The sequence below is a fragment of the Ornithorhynchus anatinus genome, chromosome 2 (assembly GCF_004115215.2).
Source record: "Ornithorhynchus anatinus isolate Pmale09 chromosome 2, mOrnAna1.pri.v4, whole genome shotgun sequence".
NCBI lineage: Eukaryota > Metazoa > Chordata > Mammalia > Monotremata > Ornithorhynchidae > Ornithorhynchus > Ornithorhynchus anatinus.
The window spans coordinates 99898668-99917892 of record NC_041729.1 but is presented as its reverse complement, the minus strand read 5'-3'; the positions used below and the strand labels follow the sequence as shown (position 1 = coordinate 99917892).

Genomic DNA, 19225 nt, shown 5'->3' with positions numbered 1-19225 from the left:
GTAGCCAACAAATGACAAGGACAGGGTGGTTTCATCGCCATTTGGTTGGGACTTGCCACCCCCAGACAGTCTGAATTAGCTTCCCCCTGCACTGCGGAGGGTTTTTCCAACCATCCTAAACCCTCCTCCAAAGGCAGGCCTGAAAGTAGGAAAGTCATCAGGACGCACTCGTCATTGTCCACTTCACATTCACTGTCACAATGATTTGTCATAGTAAGAGTTTAGTCCAGTGGTTTACACTTAGTAAGCACTCAGAAAATACCATTGGTTGATACTATAAGGTGCCAGACACTCTACTAAATGCTTGGCAAATTATAATGAAGGCTGGCAGACACAGTCCTTGCCCTCATGTGGTTTCCTTTCTTAAATGAGGGAGAAGAAGCAACCAAAGAAAAAGGCCAGCTCTCGAGAACTACTAACAAATAATCTATCAATCCATCAGTGATATTTACTGAGTGCTTACTGTATGCAGACCGCAGTAATATGCCCTTTTTTAAAATGATATTTGTTAAATGCTTATTATGTTTCAAGTACTTTTCTAAGCACTCGGGTAGATACGAGTTGATCAGGTTGTATACAGTCCCAGTCCCTTGTAGGGCAATCAATCTAAATAGGAGGGAAAACAGATATCAAATCCTTATTTTTCAGGTGAGGAAACTGAGGCACTGGAAATTTAAGTAACTTGCTCAAGGTCACATGGCAGGCTCTTGCACAGCACAGTAGAATTGGTAGATATGAACACACAGCGCAGTAGAATTGGTAGATGTGATCCCTGCCCACAAGGAGCTCAAATAGTAAATCTATGATATAGATTAATAGGTCCAGAACACCTCTTTACCTATTCATTTGCCCAGTGACCACACGACTGACAGGGATGAAAGAATCTGAGAGACACTAGGTAAGCCATTAACCCATAATCAGTACCTTCACGCAGATTCTCCAGACCAAAGTCTTCATGACCAGACTGAAGTTTATCTGTCATTTATAATGGAAGACTCTACTATTTCCTGGGGCAGAGAACTGTACTAAGTGCTTGGGACCATATAATAAAAGAAAAATGACACGGGCCCTGCCTTCGAAGAACTTGAGAAATTTCCCAATAAAACCAAATAAAGCATTTCAGGAGCGGTTCAGATGAATGTTTAGGGCAAACTTTCTGCTCAGGACCTTAAAGTTTTCCAAGACCCTCAGCTTCTAAACAGACCAAAGAGGTTACCCAGTTAATCCCTGTCTCTTTCTCTGGTCCTGAGGCAGTGAGGGGAAGTTAGAAGGCAAAGAGGGTTGAGTGCAGTCTCCTCTTGCAGGTGATGGTTTCATTGGATGGATCTCAGGCCTCACCTTCCCTTCGTGGCCCAAGACATATAGGTGTACAAGAGACCCAGCTGTGCTGAGCTCTTTGTCACTGAGGCTTTAGAGTGAGACTGGATGGGGACGACAACAAAAATAATACTAATAATAGTATTCAAGTGCTTATTATATGCCAAGCACTGTTCTAAATGGAGAAGCAGTGTTGCCTAGTATATAGAACACAGGCCTGCGATCCAGAGGAACCCAGGTTCTAATCCTGGCTCTGCCTCTTGTTTGCTGTGTGACCCTGGGCAAGTCACTTCACTTCCCTGTACTTCAGTTACCTCATCTGTAAAATGGGGGTGGAGATTGCGAGCTCTATATAGGACAGGAACTGTGTCCGATCTGATCACCGTGTATCTACCCCAGCCTTCAGAACGATGCTTCACATATAGTAAGTGCTTAAGAAATAGCCCCAATCACTATTAAGCGCTGGGATAGGTACAAGAGAATCAGCTCGGACCCAGTCCCTGTCCCACATAGAGTTGTGGGTGAGAGATGGTGTTTTCTTTTCTCTCAGCAAGGGGAAAGGGGTGGAAGTTGACTCTCTAAAATTGACAAGGGTACATAAATAAACTCATTCCAGTTCATTTCTTCAGTTGAACTTATGGTAAATGTTATTGTTAAGAATATCTTAAAAAGGAAAGCTGGAAGGCTCCGTCACAGATATTTAAGCCTTATTCCAGTCAAGGTTAAGAAGGTGGGGTACACTGTGGGTTTAAAGGGTTCATGCATTTAATAGGCAAAGTGCCTTATGCAGGAGAAAGAATGTGAATTTTGCTTTTGACTTCTAGTCAAATTATATGTGGAGTTAGAAAGCATAGCGGGATGCAGTGAGCTCTCCAGAAATCAATTTAGGGAATTTATGCTTGTGCTTAAAAACTGGGGGAATGAGACTTTCAGATAAAGTCCCTCTGCGAAGACATCTACTTCAAAGAGCAAGGAAATTCCTGTCATTCTGACCTGACTCTATACGAATTAAATGAGAACTTGAAAATTTGGACATTAGCACTGTGGAGCCTGAAACAAGTTGATTCACGTTCATTTGTCAGACTCCCGCATAGGGTCGTCTGGATCTGAAGTTTATAGACGTTCCTGTGGAAGTATGAGTCTGTGAAAGAGAGCTGAACCACCATTATCCCAATATTCTGGCTTCACCTGATCCAGGGACATAATTGTCAATCCCCAGCCCAGGCTGATATTTATGTCCATCCAGCAATAGTATTTGCTAAATACTGTATGTGGAGCACTGAACTAAATGCTTGGGAGAACACGGCCTAGTGGAATTTGGAGCCAGAGGACCTGGTTTCTAATCCTGAATCCTCCACTTACTGCTGCGTGACCATGGACAAGTCATTAAGTGATCGAGACTGTGAGCCCCACATGGGACAGGGACTGTGTTCAACCAAATTTGCTCATATGCTCCCTGGCGCTTAGTATAATGCCTGGCACATAGTAAGCCCTTAACAAATGCCATAGTAATTGTTATTAAGTTCTCTGGGCCTCAGTTTCCTCATCTGCAAGATGGGGACTTCAATACCTATCCTCCCTCTTAGACTGTGAGCTCCCTGTGGGATCTGATTATCTTGTGTCTACCCCAGAGCTTAGTACAGTGCTTGGCATATAAAAGTACTTAACAAATAGAATTATTACAGTAGAATTAGTAGACGTGATGAGTGTCCTCAAGGAGCTTACTATCTAGCAGGGAAGATGGACGCTAAAATGAATTACAAATGAGGTGAGGTAATGGAATATAAAGATGTGTTTCTAAGGAGTAGGGTGGAAGGGGTTAATGCCCAAGTGCTTATCTTGGATCCAAGTGCTGAATTGGCCATTTGAAGGCTATAAGGTGGGAAGCTGAGAAGTTAATCAGGAAGGCCTCCTGGAAGAGATGTGATTTCAAAAGGGCTTTGAAAATAGGGAAAGCAATGGTCTGCTGAATGTGCAGGGGGTAGGGCATTCCTTGCAAGAGGGAAGATGTGAGCAAGAGGTGGTTAGTGGGAGAGATGAAAACAAGGCACAGTGAGGAGTTTGGCTTTAGAAGAGTAAAGGGTGTGAATTGTGATGTAGTGGCAGAAGGTAGCATGGCATAGTGGAAAGAGAGTCAGGGAGCCAGAGGGCTTGGTTTCTAATCCTGGCTCCACCCCTTGTCGGCAGTGTGACCTTGGATAAGTCACTTTGCTTTTTCTCTGCTTCAGTTACCTCATCTGAAAAAGAGGGATTAAATCGTCATCCCTCCAATTTAGATTGTGAGCCCCTTGTGAGACAGGTGCTGTGTCCAATCTGATGATCTTGATCTTAATCCAGCATTTAGTGGATTAAGCACTTAACAATGCTGGCACTTAGTAAGCACTTAACAATGCCATGTAAAAGAATGAGAGAGGATGAGAGAGAAAGAAAGAAAAGGAGAGAGAGAGAAAAGACAGAGGGAGCACTAATTGAAAACTTTAAGCTAGTATTCAAGAATTCCTGCTTGTTGCAGAAATGATTGAGTACCCAGGAGATGTTTTTGAAGAGTGGGCCAACTTGTGCAAAATGACATTTTAGAAACATCTAGACAGCAGAGTAAATTATGAACTGGAGTTGGAAGAGGCCAGAGGCAGGGAGGTCAGAGATGAGGGTGGTGTGGTAGATGGTTTATTTTGTTAATGAGATGTACATCACCTTTAATTCTATTTATTTGCTATTGTCTTAATGAGATGTGCATGCCCTTGCATCTATTTATTGCTATTGTTCTTGTCTGTCTGTCTCCCCCGATTAGACTGTAAGCCCGTCATAGGGCAGGGACTGTCCCTATCTGTTACCGATTTGTTTATTCCAAGTGCTTAGTACAGTGCTCTGCACATAGTAAGCGCTCAATAAATACTATTGAATGAATGAATGAGATGTGCCTGGACTAGTCGGGTGGCATTGTGGATTGAGAGGAAAGGTCAGATAATGGAAATGTTATCAAGAACTGGTATGCATCACAAATTCCTTGTGTTCTTTCCCGCCTGAGCACATTAGAGATCTAGGTGTTTGAGGGACAATCTTCAGCTTTATTTCCATCCATAGTCTCCGCAAACCCTTTTCCATTACCTCCCTTTGGAATGTAAGCTCATTGTAGGAAGGAACAATGTCTACCAACTCTGTTATATTGTACTCTCCCAAGTGTTTAGTCCAGTGCTTTGCACACAGTAAATACCAGTGATTCATACAGTTGTAAATGATTGTGAGTGGCTAGCTCTATATCATACTTGACTTTAATTGATTAGGTTTCATCTGCCTGGTAGCCTATAATCAACATTTGTATTTTTCAGTCTTTTTCTTCCCTTATTTCTACTGTTCCTTGCAGTACCTATTTATCAGTGTTGAGTCACCTGTATTGTATTTAGGGGTGCCCACAGAGTTTTGTAAATCCCCACACGTCTGAGTCACCTGTTTTGTCATCCCTAGATTCAATTCTTTGGTATTCTATTGCTAATGATGAAATAATTAGGAAACCTCTCTAATTAGGGAGATTTGAGGTCATCTTTCTGAAATGCCTAACTCTGATAATATCATTTAGAGATCCCTGGATCATGGAAGGAAGACAATTTTTTTTTTCCAACAGAGGCCTCTGTTTTCTTGGAGAGCTCAGTCAGGTCCTTGTGCTTGCAACTTTCTTCAATCAGTGATATTTATTGAGTGCTTCCTATGTGCAGAGCACCATACTAAACACTTGGGAGAGTACAATACAACACAATGTTGGTAATCATATTTCCTGCCCACAGTGATCTGGATAGAACAACCATGTGTTGAGGCTATTGATAACTTCCTTGGACAAACAAGGTAGTGCTTAGCTTTGGAGGTTTCACTTATTCCTGTCTGGTATAAAAAGGATTGCGTAAAATGGATCCGCAGCTAAGTTGGTGGTTTCAGCAGAACGATGTTCATTCTTCAGATCCCGATACTTTGTGGATTCTTAGATTAGGGCCAGCTTTGCCTATGGAGTTTTTTAATTTCTGCCTAAAAAAGCGGAAGGATTTTTTTAAAAATGGAGCAAATATTTTTTTACTGGTATTTGTTAGGCCCTTACTATGCATCAGGCACTCTATAAGTGCTGAGGTAGGTAAACGCTTATCATGTTAGACACAGTCCATGTCACCCATGGGGCTCACAGTATTAAACCCCAGCTTACAGATGAGATAACTGAGGCCCAGAGGAGTTAAGTGGCTTGCCCAAGGTCACCCAGCAGACAAGTGGAGGAGCTGAGATTAGAACCCAGGTCTTTCTGACTTCCATACCTGTGCTCTATCCACTAAGCCAAGCTGCTTTTCTTTTCATTTGACTTGGAGTACAGTCACAGCATGACTGCAAGTTGAATTATTGGAGAAGTTGAAGTCACAAAAGGAAATGAGAATGTTTGATCACAGTAATCTTTTACTTGCTTTCCATCTTTGCTGGAGATAGGATGCGAGTGGGCCCAGTTTGTTGGGTAAATCCATTTTTCTACCTGCTGCAGGCTTCTTCCTCGATACTGAATAAATGGAGTTATGATCAAAGGTCCAATCATTATTCATGTAGCACTTATTGTGTGCAAAGCACTGAACTAAATGTTTGGGACAGTCTATCGACCAATCAATCAATATTTACTGAATACGTACTATGTGCTGAGCACCATGCTAAGTGGCATGGAAAGCAGCGTGGCTCAGTGGAAAGAGCCCGGGCTTGGGAGTCAGAGGTCATGGGTTCTAAGGCCGCCTCCGCCGCTTGTCAGCTGTGTGACTTTGGGCAAGTCACTTAACTTCTCTGTGCCTCAGTTACCTCATCTGTAAAATGGGGATTAAAAATGTGAGCCCTACGTGGGACAACCTGATCACCTTATATCCCCCAGCGCTTAGAACAGTGCTTTGCACATAGTAAGCGCTGAACAAATACCAACATTATTATTATTATTACTAAGTACTTGGGACAGTTCAATACAACAGAATTCAGGCTATCAATTACTCATATTTATTGAGCATTTATTGTGTGCAGAGTACTAAACTAAGCACTTGGGAGAATACAGTAAAACGGAGTTGGTAGACATGTTCCCTGGCCACAAAGAGCTCACAGTCTAGATGGGGATACAGATATTTAAATAAATTATTATACTGTGGGGCTGAGGGAAGGGTCCTTAAAGGGGACAAATCCAGATGTGGGGTTGAGGGTGGGGTGAATATCGAGTGTTTAAAAGACTCAGGGGGCCTGAAGCCTTCCTGAGTAGACTGGATCCCTGCCATCTTGGGGAGAACCTAAAAAATCTTGAATCTGACCTCTTTTTAAATGGCGGGGAGAGGCTATTTTATTAGGGAGGCAGGTTTCTGTGAAGAATTAGTCAGTCAACCAATAAATTGTATTTAGTGAGCACGTACTATACGCAGACCACTGTATTAAGCTCTGGAAAGAGTACAGCGTAACGGAGTTGGTAAGACTTTTTCCCCTCCCACAACAAGTTTACAGTCTAGAGGGGGAGGGAGACATTAATGTAAATAAATTGTGGATAAAATAAATTCCAGATATAATATAGGAAAAAGGAAGGATGATGAAACAGTCAAGTGGGCTAAAAAAAAGCCTGGATGGTGTGGGGAAATATAGGTTGGGGTCATTTTTAAGATAGGCCCTATGAGGGTTTAGTTATGGTCTTGTTCAAGGGAAAAGGAGATGAGCCACATGATCTTACACAGCCTCTTTGAGTTTTGTAGGTACATATCTTACACGTATGTTCACCAAACATACTGTCATAGAGCCCCAAATCCAATTCATTCATTATAGAACATATACAATTCAAGCATACAACTAGGGAAAATGAAAAGAATGCCGATCATCAGGAGTACTTAATGCAAACAATAAAGGGCATTGCACTCATAGAATGCAATTATGAATAGAAAGGCAATATTTTCTAAAATACAGCCAAATGAGATTGCCCCCCCAACCCCATTACCCGTGTATTTCAAAACACTTGATAGACATTAAATCGGTATCAAGCCGAGCTTGACTGCACGGTAAATGTTAAATAATTGTAAAAATAATCAAAACACTACTGTGAAGCCAAGGGAGTATTTCTTTTTACTTCACTTTTCCTGGGTTTGCAATCTCGTCAAGATTTGAGCATTATAACCACGCAATCTGGTGAAAGACACATTTTCCTCCTTAATCAAACTTTGCATTCAATTTTCCTTGACAAACCTCAACAGCTTTATATACCCTATTATAGCTAATCCTTTTCTCACCTAGGTGAATAATGAATACTTCTACAAACATCATGAAATATAAATTAGCAAATAACTCATTAAACACTCCATTTCAGTAGTAATAGCCTGCACTTTTAATGAGTGGTTCGTTTTAACCAGAAAACAAAGTAGGAATGTTTACGGGGTTTTTTTTGTCGTTGTTGGTTGTTTTTTTGGAATCTGTTAAGAGCTTACTATGTGCCAGCCACTGTATCAAGTAATGGGGTAGATACAAGTTAATCAGGTTGGTTACAGTCCATGTCCCACGTGGGGCTCACAGTCTTAATCCCCATTTTACAGATGGGGTGACTGAGTTACGGGGTAGATATGTGACTAACTTGTCACATATCTTTCACCAAGGCCAAGTGGTGGAGGCTGGGATGAGAGGTCAGGTCCTTCTGATGCCCAGGACCATGCTCTATCCACTAGGCAGCACTGCTTTTCTTGTTATTCTTTTATACTGTTAATCAGGATGTCTCTACAGTCAACTGTATAATAATAATAATAATGTTGGTATTTGTTAAGCGCTTACTATGTGCCGAGCACTGTTCTAAGCGCTGGGGTAGACACAGGGGAATCAGGTTGCCCCACGTGGGGCTCACAGTCTTAATCCCCATTTTACAGACGAGGTAACTGAGGCACCAAGAAGTGAAGTGACTTGCCCAAAGTCACACAGCTGACAAGTGGCCGATCCGGGATTCGAACCCATGACCTCTGACTCCAAAGCCCGTACTCTTTCCACGGAGCCACGCTGCTTCTCTGTATAGATATGACATCACCCAACCTCCATCTCAGAGTGTGGCTCCACTCTAGTTAAACTAAATAATCAGTTGATCAATCAGTGGTATTAACTGAGCACTTACTCTTTGTAGAATACTGTACTAAGTTCTTAATACACCAAGTGATAGACCCATAAGAGATCAGTTAATTGGTGGTATTCATTTAAAATTCATTGTGCAGAGCACTCTACTAAAATGTTTCATAGTTCTGGGTTGTGTGAATTTTTTTATCATATTTTTAAGGGCTTATTATGTGCCGGGCATGATACATGATACTAATTGTTGGGCTAAATACAAGATAATCTGACTGTACATCTCCTACATGGAGCTCACAATCTTAACCTCCATTTTACAGATGATGTGACTGACCCAGAAAAGTTAAGTGACTTGCCCAATATCACACAGTGGACAAGTGGAGAAGCTGGAATTAGAACCCAGATCCTCCTGACTTCTATGCCTGTGCTCTTTCCACAAGGACACGGCTGTGCCTCGTGTTTGTGTTGTATAATTACTCTGGGTAATTGCCCTTGTGAAATCACATCTACTTCAGGAGGTCTTCCCCAATTAATTGCTAATGTCCCCAGATTATATCAGCACAACTTTCACTTCAGCTTTTCTCCACCATCTATGCACTTATGTGCTCATAACCACCTATAACACTTATGCACCTGTCTTATATACCCTTTTAACATAAGCATTAACTCAAATATATATCCATTTGTTCTTCTTCTGCATCTAAGTATTTTAGCATCTGTGGAGGGTGGGAGTGATGTATTAGGGCCTCAGACTTTCTATGCTCTCCCAAAAACTTAGTCCAGGGCTGTGCTCACATTAGACGCTCATTACATTCCACTAGTCAATTTATTAAATGGGTACCCTATTACAGGAGAAACGGAGAGGCAAGATTTGTTTGTTTATTTGTTTTATGCTACTTTATGCCACTTTTTAAGCACTCTATGTCAAACAGTGTTCTAAGCACTGGGGTAGGTACAAGTTTATTAGGTCAGACACAGTCCCTGCCCCACAGTAAGTGTTCAATAAATATCACTGACCAGTTGTTCTTTGAATTTGAATATGACCAAAGTGCTTAAGACATGAGCCGATGAAATGGAAATAGTCAAACCAGGACAATCCTGACATAACATGCTCACCGAGACCATCCATCCCTTCTTTGGCTGATGTATTCATTCATTCAATAGTATTTATTGAGTGCTTACTAGTGCCTGCTGTTATCCATTTTCCATTATCCTCTTAAAGTTACTGAGGACAGAACCACTCCTTTCTTGATTGTGAAAGACTGAGCTTTTCTGACGGCTGCTGTTTCTCCCCAGTCATCATCTCAGTTGCCATGCTTCTTGGGTTTTTTTTAAATGATATTTGTTAAGTGCTTGCTGTGTGCTAGGCACTATACTAAACCCTGAGGTACATGTATATATGTCCTACCCTGGGCTCACAGTCTTAATTCCCATTTTACTGTTGAGGAAACTGAGGCACAAAAGCAAACGGCTTGACCCGGGTCACAGAGCAGACAAGTGTCAGGCTGAGATTAGAACCTAGTTCTTCTGCTTCCCAGGCCCATGTTCTTTCCTTTAGGCTATGCTATTTCCCATTGTTGGCCCATGACCTACATTTGTTTATCCAGAAAATAGACAGCATAATAATAGTTATGGTTTTATAAAACACTATGTGCTAAGCACTGTAATAAACCCCAGAGGACTCTACTAAGAGCTGATAGTATCAAAGAGAGATGAGCATCTCTGAATGAATCTGCTGAGTTGACATAGTACAGCAACAATGATTGTGTATATCTCTGTGATTCTATTTATCTTGATGTCTACACTAGACTGCTTGTTTTGTTTTGTTCTGTTTTGCTGTCTTTTTCCCCCATTTAGACTGTGAGCCTGTTATTGGGCCGGGATTGTCTCTATCGGTTGCCAAATTGTACATTCCAAGCGCTTAGTACAGTGCTCTGCACATAGTAAGTGCTCAATAAATACTAATGAATGAATGATTGGTGATTTGTAAGTCAACGGATAACAGAGGGAAAAGGATCCAGGGAAGAGAGTGTTAATCTGAGTTACAGCATACAAATTGTCTTGTCTTTTGCTGTCGAGCCGTCTCTGAAGCCACGGACACATCTCCCCCAGAACTGCCCACCTCCATCTGCAATCGTTCTGGTAGTGTATCCATAGAGTTTTCTTGGTAAAAATATGGAAGTGGTTCACCACTGCACTTGAATCTCCACCCTCGACTCTCTCCCATGCCTCTGCTGTCAGGCATAGGTGAGTTTTAATTTGTAGCAGATTGCCTTGCATTAGTTAGCCACTGCCCAAGCTAGGAATGGAATGGACAAGCCACTGCTTGACTCTCCCTCCTGTAGTCGAGTCTGGTAGAGTTCTGGAAACTCTCCAGGCGCGATCCTGAGAGGAGATAGAGATCGTAGCCAAAGCTTTTAGTGAGAAGTGAGATGACAAAGAGTTTCAGATGTGGCGGTGTTACAGACTGACTTGGGATCAAAAATCCTTTCTAAAATTCCAATAAAATTGGAACCTTGAAATATCTTGATTTTTAAAAACCTCTCTCTCTCTCTCTCTCTCTCTATATATATATATATATATATATATATATATATCTCAGCGAATCCCTTTTCAGTCCTAAAGGTATTGTTTTGCTGAGTGAGTCTTTCAGCAGATGTCTCTGTACAATACCTTCAGGAATTTGCCCAAAATTTAACTATTCAAAAATTCATGAGTACCACAGAACACATTCTAGCATGACCAGGCAGTACCAAGTCTTGTCCAGAAAGATAAATGGACATTCTGAAATGGGGATAAAATAGGTAAAATGTTTGTTTTGTCTTCTATTTATTTGAGGGTGGCACTGTCTAGTGGATGATTAAAAAAGTAAATTGCTTAACTGTAAGGAAATGAAGTTCTTAGGAAAAACTGAGTTTGAAAAAATAATAAATGTCTTCCCTATTTCAAGTCATTACTGTCATCATCCTGCCTTCCCCAGAAGGCATTCCTCAATTAATTTCCATCACCCCACATGGTGTCATCCCATCAGCCCCCTTAGCACTTGAGTATCTATCAGTCAACATATTCTGTTTATTCACTTAGTTATTCATCTTCTTATACTCTTGCTATGACAAACTACATCTTTGTTTTCCCTTCTACTCCCAATATTTGGGTAAAAAAAGGCACTCACCTCACTCTTCCATTAGATTATCAGCTCCCTGAGGGGAAGAGACCATGTCTTCTGCTTTCATTCATTCAACTGTATTTATTGAGTGCTTACAGTGTGCATAACACTATACTAAGCATTTGGGAGAGTACAATATAAAAGCAGACACATTACTGCCCACAAGAAGCTCACATTTTCATTTTTTATAGTATTTTTTGAGCGCTTACTATGTGCAGAGGACTGTACTAAGTGCTTGGAATGTACAAATCGGTAACAGATAGAGACAGTCCCTGCCCTTTGACGGGCTTACAGTCTAATCGGGGAAGACACACAAGAACAATAGCAATAAATAGTATCAAGGGGATGAACATCTCATTAAAACAATAGCAAATAAATAGAATCAACATTCATTCAATCATATTTATTGAGTGCTTACTGTGTGCAGAACATTGTACTAAACTCTTGAAAAGAACAGTTCGGCAACAAATAGAGACAATCCCTACTCAACAACGGGCTCACACTTCTATTGAAATCTCCCAAGTACCTAATAGAGTGCCCTGCACACAATAGAGGTTCTGAGAATATAAATAATTATCAATCATCATGATCAGTGAGGGTCTACTATTTATAGAGGATAGAAGAAAAGATACAGTACCTGCCCTTTCTTCAAATGCTTACACTCTCATGGGGGAAGGCCAAGAATCATAAAAGTGTGAGTAATCAATCAGTCAATCAGTGGCATTTAATGTGCACCTAATATGTGCAGAGGACTGTTCTAAGCACTTGGGAGAGTGCAGTATAACAGAGTTGGTAATAATAATAACTATGAAATTTATTAAGCGCTTAATATGTGCCAAGCATTGTTCTAAGCACTGATAATAATTATGATATTTGTTAAGTGCTTACTATGTGCCAGGCACTGTACTAAGCGCTGAGGTGGATACAAGCAAATTGGGTTGGACACAGTCTCTTGTCCCATATGGGGTTCATAGTCTCAATCCCCATTTTACAGATGTGGTATCTAAGGCCCAGAGAAGGTAAGTGACTTGCCCAAGGTTACACAGCAGACAAGTGGTGGAGCCAAGATTAGAACCCATGACCTCCTGACTCCCAGGCCTGCTCTATCCACTATGCCATGGAATGGTAGACACGTTCCCAGACAAATATGAAGTTGTGGGGATAAATCAGAAAGCCCTCTGATGTGATTGGTGGGAAAGGTCCTCAACTGGTTTCCGGAAGACCTAGATCTCCTTCCTGGCTCTCCTCTCCGTGTCCCTCTAAATGAGTCTACATTGCCCCACTTTTTTTATGATATTTGTTAAGAACTGACTATGTCCCAGTCATTGTACTAAGCCCAGGGGTACATACAAGCTAATCAGTTTGTTCACAGACCCTATCCCACGTGTCTCACATCAGGTTTACAGTTTTAATCCCATTTTACAAATGAGGCAACTGAAGCACAAAGCTGTTACATGACTTGCCCAGTGTCATCACAAAGCAGACAAGTGGTGGAGCAGGGGTTAGAACCCAGGTCCTTCTAATTCCAGTCTCGGACTCTATCCACTACATTTCAAGTGCTTTGTACATTCCATTCAGTGCTCTGCATATAGTAAGCACTCAATAAATACGTTTGCATGAATAAATGAATGAATAAGCCACACTGCTTCTCATACTCCCTTTTCACCCAGTATGTTCTTCAGTAAAAATCAAGCCACGTTAGAAGTACCCCTTCTTTCATAGAGGTGGGTTGACTGTCGATGAGATCCAGTGGAGAAAAGATGCTGAGATTTGGGATGAGCCTTTGAGGAGAGGGAAGAATATGGAGTAATTTCTTAGGCCTAATTCAGTAGGGCCCCTCCTCTCCCAGGCTGATGATGCAGGATTAGAGTATCAACCTCTGCCTAGGTTTCCAGATACTCAAGAGGCCGGCAGCATTCCTGGGTGGAACTCCCTATTGGAGCCTCATCTGTCCAATCCAGGCAGAGAACTGCATGATTTCGGTAGATGCTCTCTTATCCTAATATTCCATTCAGTAGCTATTGAGCCCCTTCTCAGGGTCATTCATTCATTCATTCATTCAATATTCATTCAATAGTATTTATTGAGCGCTTACAATGTGCAGAGCACTGTACTAAGCACTTGGAATGTACAAATTGATAACAGGTAGCGACAGTCCCTGCCCTTTGACGGGCTTACGGTCTAATCGGGGGAGACGGACGGACAAGAACAATAGTAATAAATAGAAATAAATAGAATCAAGGTCGCACCTGGAAAATTTGCAGTCCTCTACCAGTCTCAAATATGGGAGGGAGAATCAAGCAGAGGCCTGTCCATTCCATTCCTAGCTTGGCCAGTGGCTAGCGAGTGGAAGGCAATCTGCTACAAGTCAAAATTTACCTCTGCTGAACAGCAGTGACATGAGAGAGAGAGTCGAGGGCAGAGACTCAAGTTTACTGCACAGAAGGAGACAATAGTTAACCACTTCCAGATTTTTACCAAGGAAAGTCTGGGTACACTACCAGACCGATCCCAGATGGAGGTGGGGTGTTCTGGGAGAGATGTGTCCACGGTGTCGCTGTGGGTCGGAGACGACTGGACAACGTAAGACAAGACAATCTATTGAGCACTAAAACTTAGAAATGATTCATTTTCTAGCAGTTTGTCCTGACTGGCACTCCTTCACCAGAATTTCTTAGAATAGAAATCTGAGAGAGAGAAAATGTCTGATGACACCATGGCTATATTTGGGCAAGAATAAGACTAAGCTTTTGATTCACTCCTGTCTACTTCAGCAGACTGCAGTTATCCAGGAGGAAAGGCAAACCTGAAAGAAGCAGATTGGCCTGGTGGAAAGGGCATGGGCCTAAGAGTTGGGAAGACCTGGGTTCTAATTCCAATTTAGCCACCCATCTGCTGGGTGACCTTGGGTAAATCACTTAACTTTTCTGGGTCTCAGTTTCCTCATATGTGAAATGGGAACTATTATTATAATAATGGCATTTGTGAAGCACTTACTATGGGCCGGGCACTGTACTAAACACTGGGGTGGATACAAGCAACAAAGTTGCTTCCCTGTCCCACGTGGAGTTCACAGTCTTAATCCCCATTTTACAGATGAGGTAACTGAGGCACAGAGAGGTGAAGTGACTTGCCCAAAGTCACACGACAGACAAGTGATGGAGCTGGGATTAGAACCTATGACCTTCTGACTTCCAGGCCTGTGCTGATTAAGACTGTGAGCTCTGTGAAGGCCAGGGACTGTGTCCGACCCGATTGTCTTGTGTCTATCCCCGAGCTTAGTACAGTGACTGGCACCTAGTAAGGGGTTAGCAAATACCACAGTTATCATTTTTATTAACAGAAAAAGACATCATATCATATAGTGAGGGAGAAATAGTCATATAAATATGAGTCCAAGGGGAGAGAATGTATTTCACTGAGGAGAAATTGCTTTCTGCAAAGGAAAAGTCAGCCCAGTATAAACTATTGAATAGTTGCTTCTTGCAGTAGGAATTTTATTTTTGTATCTTAGAAATTTATAAGTTGTTAAGGGAAATTAGATGAGTGTTCTGCTGCCTGTGTGACAAAACTGAACGTTTTGCACAAGCTAATTAAGTAATATGAAGTATACGATATATCTAAAATATGTTCTTCTGTAACATTTTAGTTACTTATGTCAATGACCCAGAATTTGACTTTTCAATTATGACACACACAAAAGTGACTCGAAAGGGTTGAACATTACAAAATAATTATCCTTTCAATTTATTCAGCGAGGAACTTAGAAACAAACCCATTCCAAAACAGCTGGAATCCTAGAAGTCATATTCATAATGTCTCTTGCAAGAGTTAACATACCGTGCTAACCATACCGTGCTAACCATACTGTGCATACCGTGCTGGATCTTACATGTTTTTGATTTACATTCCTAATGGGATTTTGAATTATTGAGGATTTTGATGGCTCCTTGGGATTCTCTTGTAATCACTTTGCTATCCACCAAATTGTCTTCCTTCTCCTTTTAAAATGTCCCTCGAAGTCCAGATTATTTCCAAAAACAAACAGCAATATTCCTTACCCATCTTCCCCATTCTGAATCATGTGAAAAATATTTTTTGAGGACTCATTGTGGGCAGAGTACTATACTGGGTGCTTGGAGTACAGGCAAAAGTAGTTAGTTTGAAAGATTGTATCTACATTTTAGTTCACCTAAGGCACCTTGAGGGCAAGGATCATGTCTGTATTAGGCACTCAGTAAGTATGATTGATTGAATGATTTTTTTTTTTTTTAGTTGAATTACTTATCAGTGCTTATTAAGTGCTTACTATGTTCCAGGCACTGTACTACGCGCTGGGGTCGATAGAAGTAAATAGGGTTGGACACAGTCCCTGCCCCACATGGAGCTCATAGACTCAATGCCCTTTTTACAGGTGAGGTAACTGAGGACGAGAGAAGGGAAATAACTTGCCCAAGGCCACACAGCAGACAAGTGGCAGTGATGGAATTAGAACCCCAGTCCTTCTGACTTCCAGGCCCATGCTCTATCTACTAGGCAAGATAGACTGAGAGGGACCATTATTCCAGGAAATGAGATTCAGTATAGCCTTTGAACCCTAAAATAAGCCAATAATTACTTGTTGACTAACTGCTGAGAAGTTCTTCTTCACGCTTCTCAACCCCTCAATCAATCATACTTATTGAGCCCTTGCTGTCAATCAATCATATTTATTGAGCACTTACTCTGTGCAGAGAACTGTACTAAGCACTTGGGAGAATACAGTAAGAGAGGGTGAGAAGATGCGGAACACAATAGAGTTCAGTCGTAAAGGAAGAAAGTGGAAAAGGAACGAACTAAACCTGAATGTTATTAAGAAGACACTACATATCTATCCTAAATCAAACCTTACCTCAAGTATTTGATATATTATAGATTAAAGTAGCCAAAAAAAACCCCAAACTTTCTCCTATAGCAAAGCAATTTATATGTGAACATTGATACTGAAGGCCACTTGGGCAAATACTGTATGTTAACAGTTTTGGATTCCATTAGAACTCATTCACTCATCTTGGTTTACACATTGCAGTGGCTATTAAATTTACTTTTCCTTTCAAGGACTTTTAAAGTGGCAGGCCCAGCCCAAACTGTACCCAGCACATCTCTCTCAGTCTGTATGCTCTTCCAACTATAGTTCTTTCCCCGACGAAGCGACAGTCTTCAACGCTCAGATTATTTCCGGGGGACTGTTGATGAACTGGTGCAGCCATTTCCATGCTTCTTCCAGAGAATCTGCTTCATTTGAAGATTACAAGATCTCTTCAGCCAGTTGTAGGCTCAGGGCTCAGGGGGGATCCAATTTGAGAGCTCTGCTTAACACTTTGTGAGACTTTGTGAGGCTGCCGATGATCTCCACCGGTCTGGTGGCTCCTCCCCAGCTCAGGATCGTTCCCATCTCCTTATGGACAAACCTAATCTTGCTCTCTGGAGTCATAAACCTGTAAAACAGAAATGATTCTTCAGCAGGGTAGTGGGTAACTTTTATCCCGAGAGCTCAAAAGCCTTCAGATAGCCTCTATGCTTTAAGGGGGCGATGCAGAATGTGAAAGTGCCAATCTGTCTTGAATAAAAACTAATGTAAGCTTGTTATGGGCAGGGAAAATATCTGCTAATTCTGTTGTATTGGATTCTCCCAGGTGCTTAGTTCAGTGCTCCGCACGTACTAAGTGCTCAATAAATACCAGTGATTGATTAGAGTACAACAGAAAATAGACACGTGTGTGCATACCACTGAACTAAGCCATTTGGAGAATACGATATGGCAGAGTTGGCAGACATGTTCTCATGGTAGTTGAGAGTTCTGCTGGGTTAGTAAAGAAGAAATATCATTAAGTAAAAACTTAGAACTTAGTTCTCAGCATTACTTTCCCCTTAAAATTATTGCCAATGAAGGGAAGATGCATAACTTAGTTTGTGACATTATTTTCCACATAAAATTATTGCCAGTTTTTCATTTCTTCATTTTCAATCAAGGTCATGTTAAAAAAAAAGCCATAAAAATAAACAAATTTAGGAGATTCCATTAACTGAAAACCAAATGATGGGGGAAGGAGGGATGTGGTTTAATTTTCCTTTAATGGTAAAGGATTTCCTTTTACGAGTCACATTGATGGGTCTTCTGAATTTTGCCTTCTCAAAATTTCACGTCTTTCTGCAGTAGGGGAAGAGCAGGGCTTTGGTTCCTAGTTATCCAGAGAGGATGATACAGTTCCTAAATTTACCCCATGATGATGTCGTTGTCCATGTCAGATGAGATATGAGAGGCTTTCTCCATTTTAGTTGCATAAAGTAAATTTGTGTACCAATTGTGGTCTTATTCAACATTCAAATAAGCCCTGTGCAATCTGTGATAATTTAGCATTTTTAGTGGTATTTTTTGAGCATTTACTATGTGCCAAACATTGTACTAAGGGCTGGGGTAGATGCAAGCTATTCAATTTGAACGCAGTCCGGGTCCCACCTGGGGCTCACAGTCTTAATCCCCATTTTACAGGTGAGGTAGCTGAGGCACAGAGGAATTAAATGACTTGCCTTAGATCACTCAGTTGACAAGTGAGAAACAGCATGACCTAATGGCTAGAGCACAAGCCTAGGAATCAGAAGGACCTAGGTTCTAATCCCTGTTCCACCACTCATCTTTAATGTGGTACTGAATATGCATTTTACAGTTATTTTGTGTTTGTTAGTGGTTTTGCAATTTTACATTTCTTAATACACTAAAATAAAATAATACCAACCATAGTGGTATCTTGGAACCATTTTCCACTACCCATTATTTCCCACTGAATTATTGGTTATCAGTGACAGGACACATAGAAAAGAGGAAGCAGGAGAAGCAGTTCATTCATTCATTAGTATTTATTGTGCGCTCACTATGTGCAGAGCACTGTACTTAGTGCTTGGAATATACAATTCTGCAACACATAGAGACAATCTCTGCCCAGTGACGGGCTCAGAGTGTGGTCTAGTGGATAGAGAACAGGTCTGGGAGTCAGAAAGACTGGGTTTTAATCCTGGTTCTGCCACTTGTCTGCTGTATGACCTTGGGCTTCACTTCTCTGTGCCTCAGTTCCCTCATCTGTAAAATGGGGATTAAGACTGTGAGCCCCATGTGGGACAGGGACTGTGTCCAATCTGATTGACTGGTATCTATCCCAGTGCTTAGTACAGTGCCTGGCACATAGTGTGCTTAGCAAATACTAATATCATTATTATTATCATCAGAGCAGAACAAAGCTCTGGATGGCATGGAGGGTGGGCAATATCCCTTCAGTGTGGATGAGGAATCTGGTGCCTATTTTTTGAATGGCGAAAAAGCCATCCCTAATTATGCAAATTCCATCAACAAAAATGTATGCGGAGCTATCACTGCCTCAGTTATCTAAAGGTTGAAGAATACATCCAGGCTATTCAGTATTTAAAAAGAAAGAGTAAAGGAGGAGAGGAGGAATCACAGATGTACCAGGCAGGCTGAAGAATGGTCACTTACAATTCCTAAAGCCCACCCACGTACCCATTACAGTGAGGAAATCCAGGTTATCCCTTAGATGTGTTGCTGGATGTTCCAAATCAGTGAAAATACAAATTTGCCACTGTTGGTTGAGCAGAAAGCTTTTATCCCTGCTA

At 41.3% G+C, this 19225-nt stretch overlaps 1 protein-coding gene, 1 non-coding gene and 1 pseudogene across 2 annotated transcripts in view; 1 reads left to right on the top strand and 2 right to left on the bottom strand.

The window, feature by feature from the left end:
• The window catches only part of NKAIN2 (sodium/potassium transporting ATPase interacting 2), a 1127517-nt gene that overhangs the window by 856047 nt on the left and 252245 nt on the right, over positions 1 to 19225 (top strand). The window lies entirely within an intron of this gene.
• LOC114809897 lies at positions 10652 to 10789 on the bottom strand. The gene has a single exon (XR_003757668.1). It is a non-coding gene; the product is annotated as a small nucleolar RNA SNORA7 (small nucleolar RNA).
• Positions 16616 to 19106, bottom strand: LOC114809021 (annotated as a pseudogene).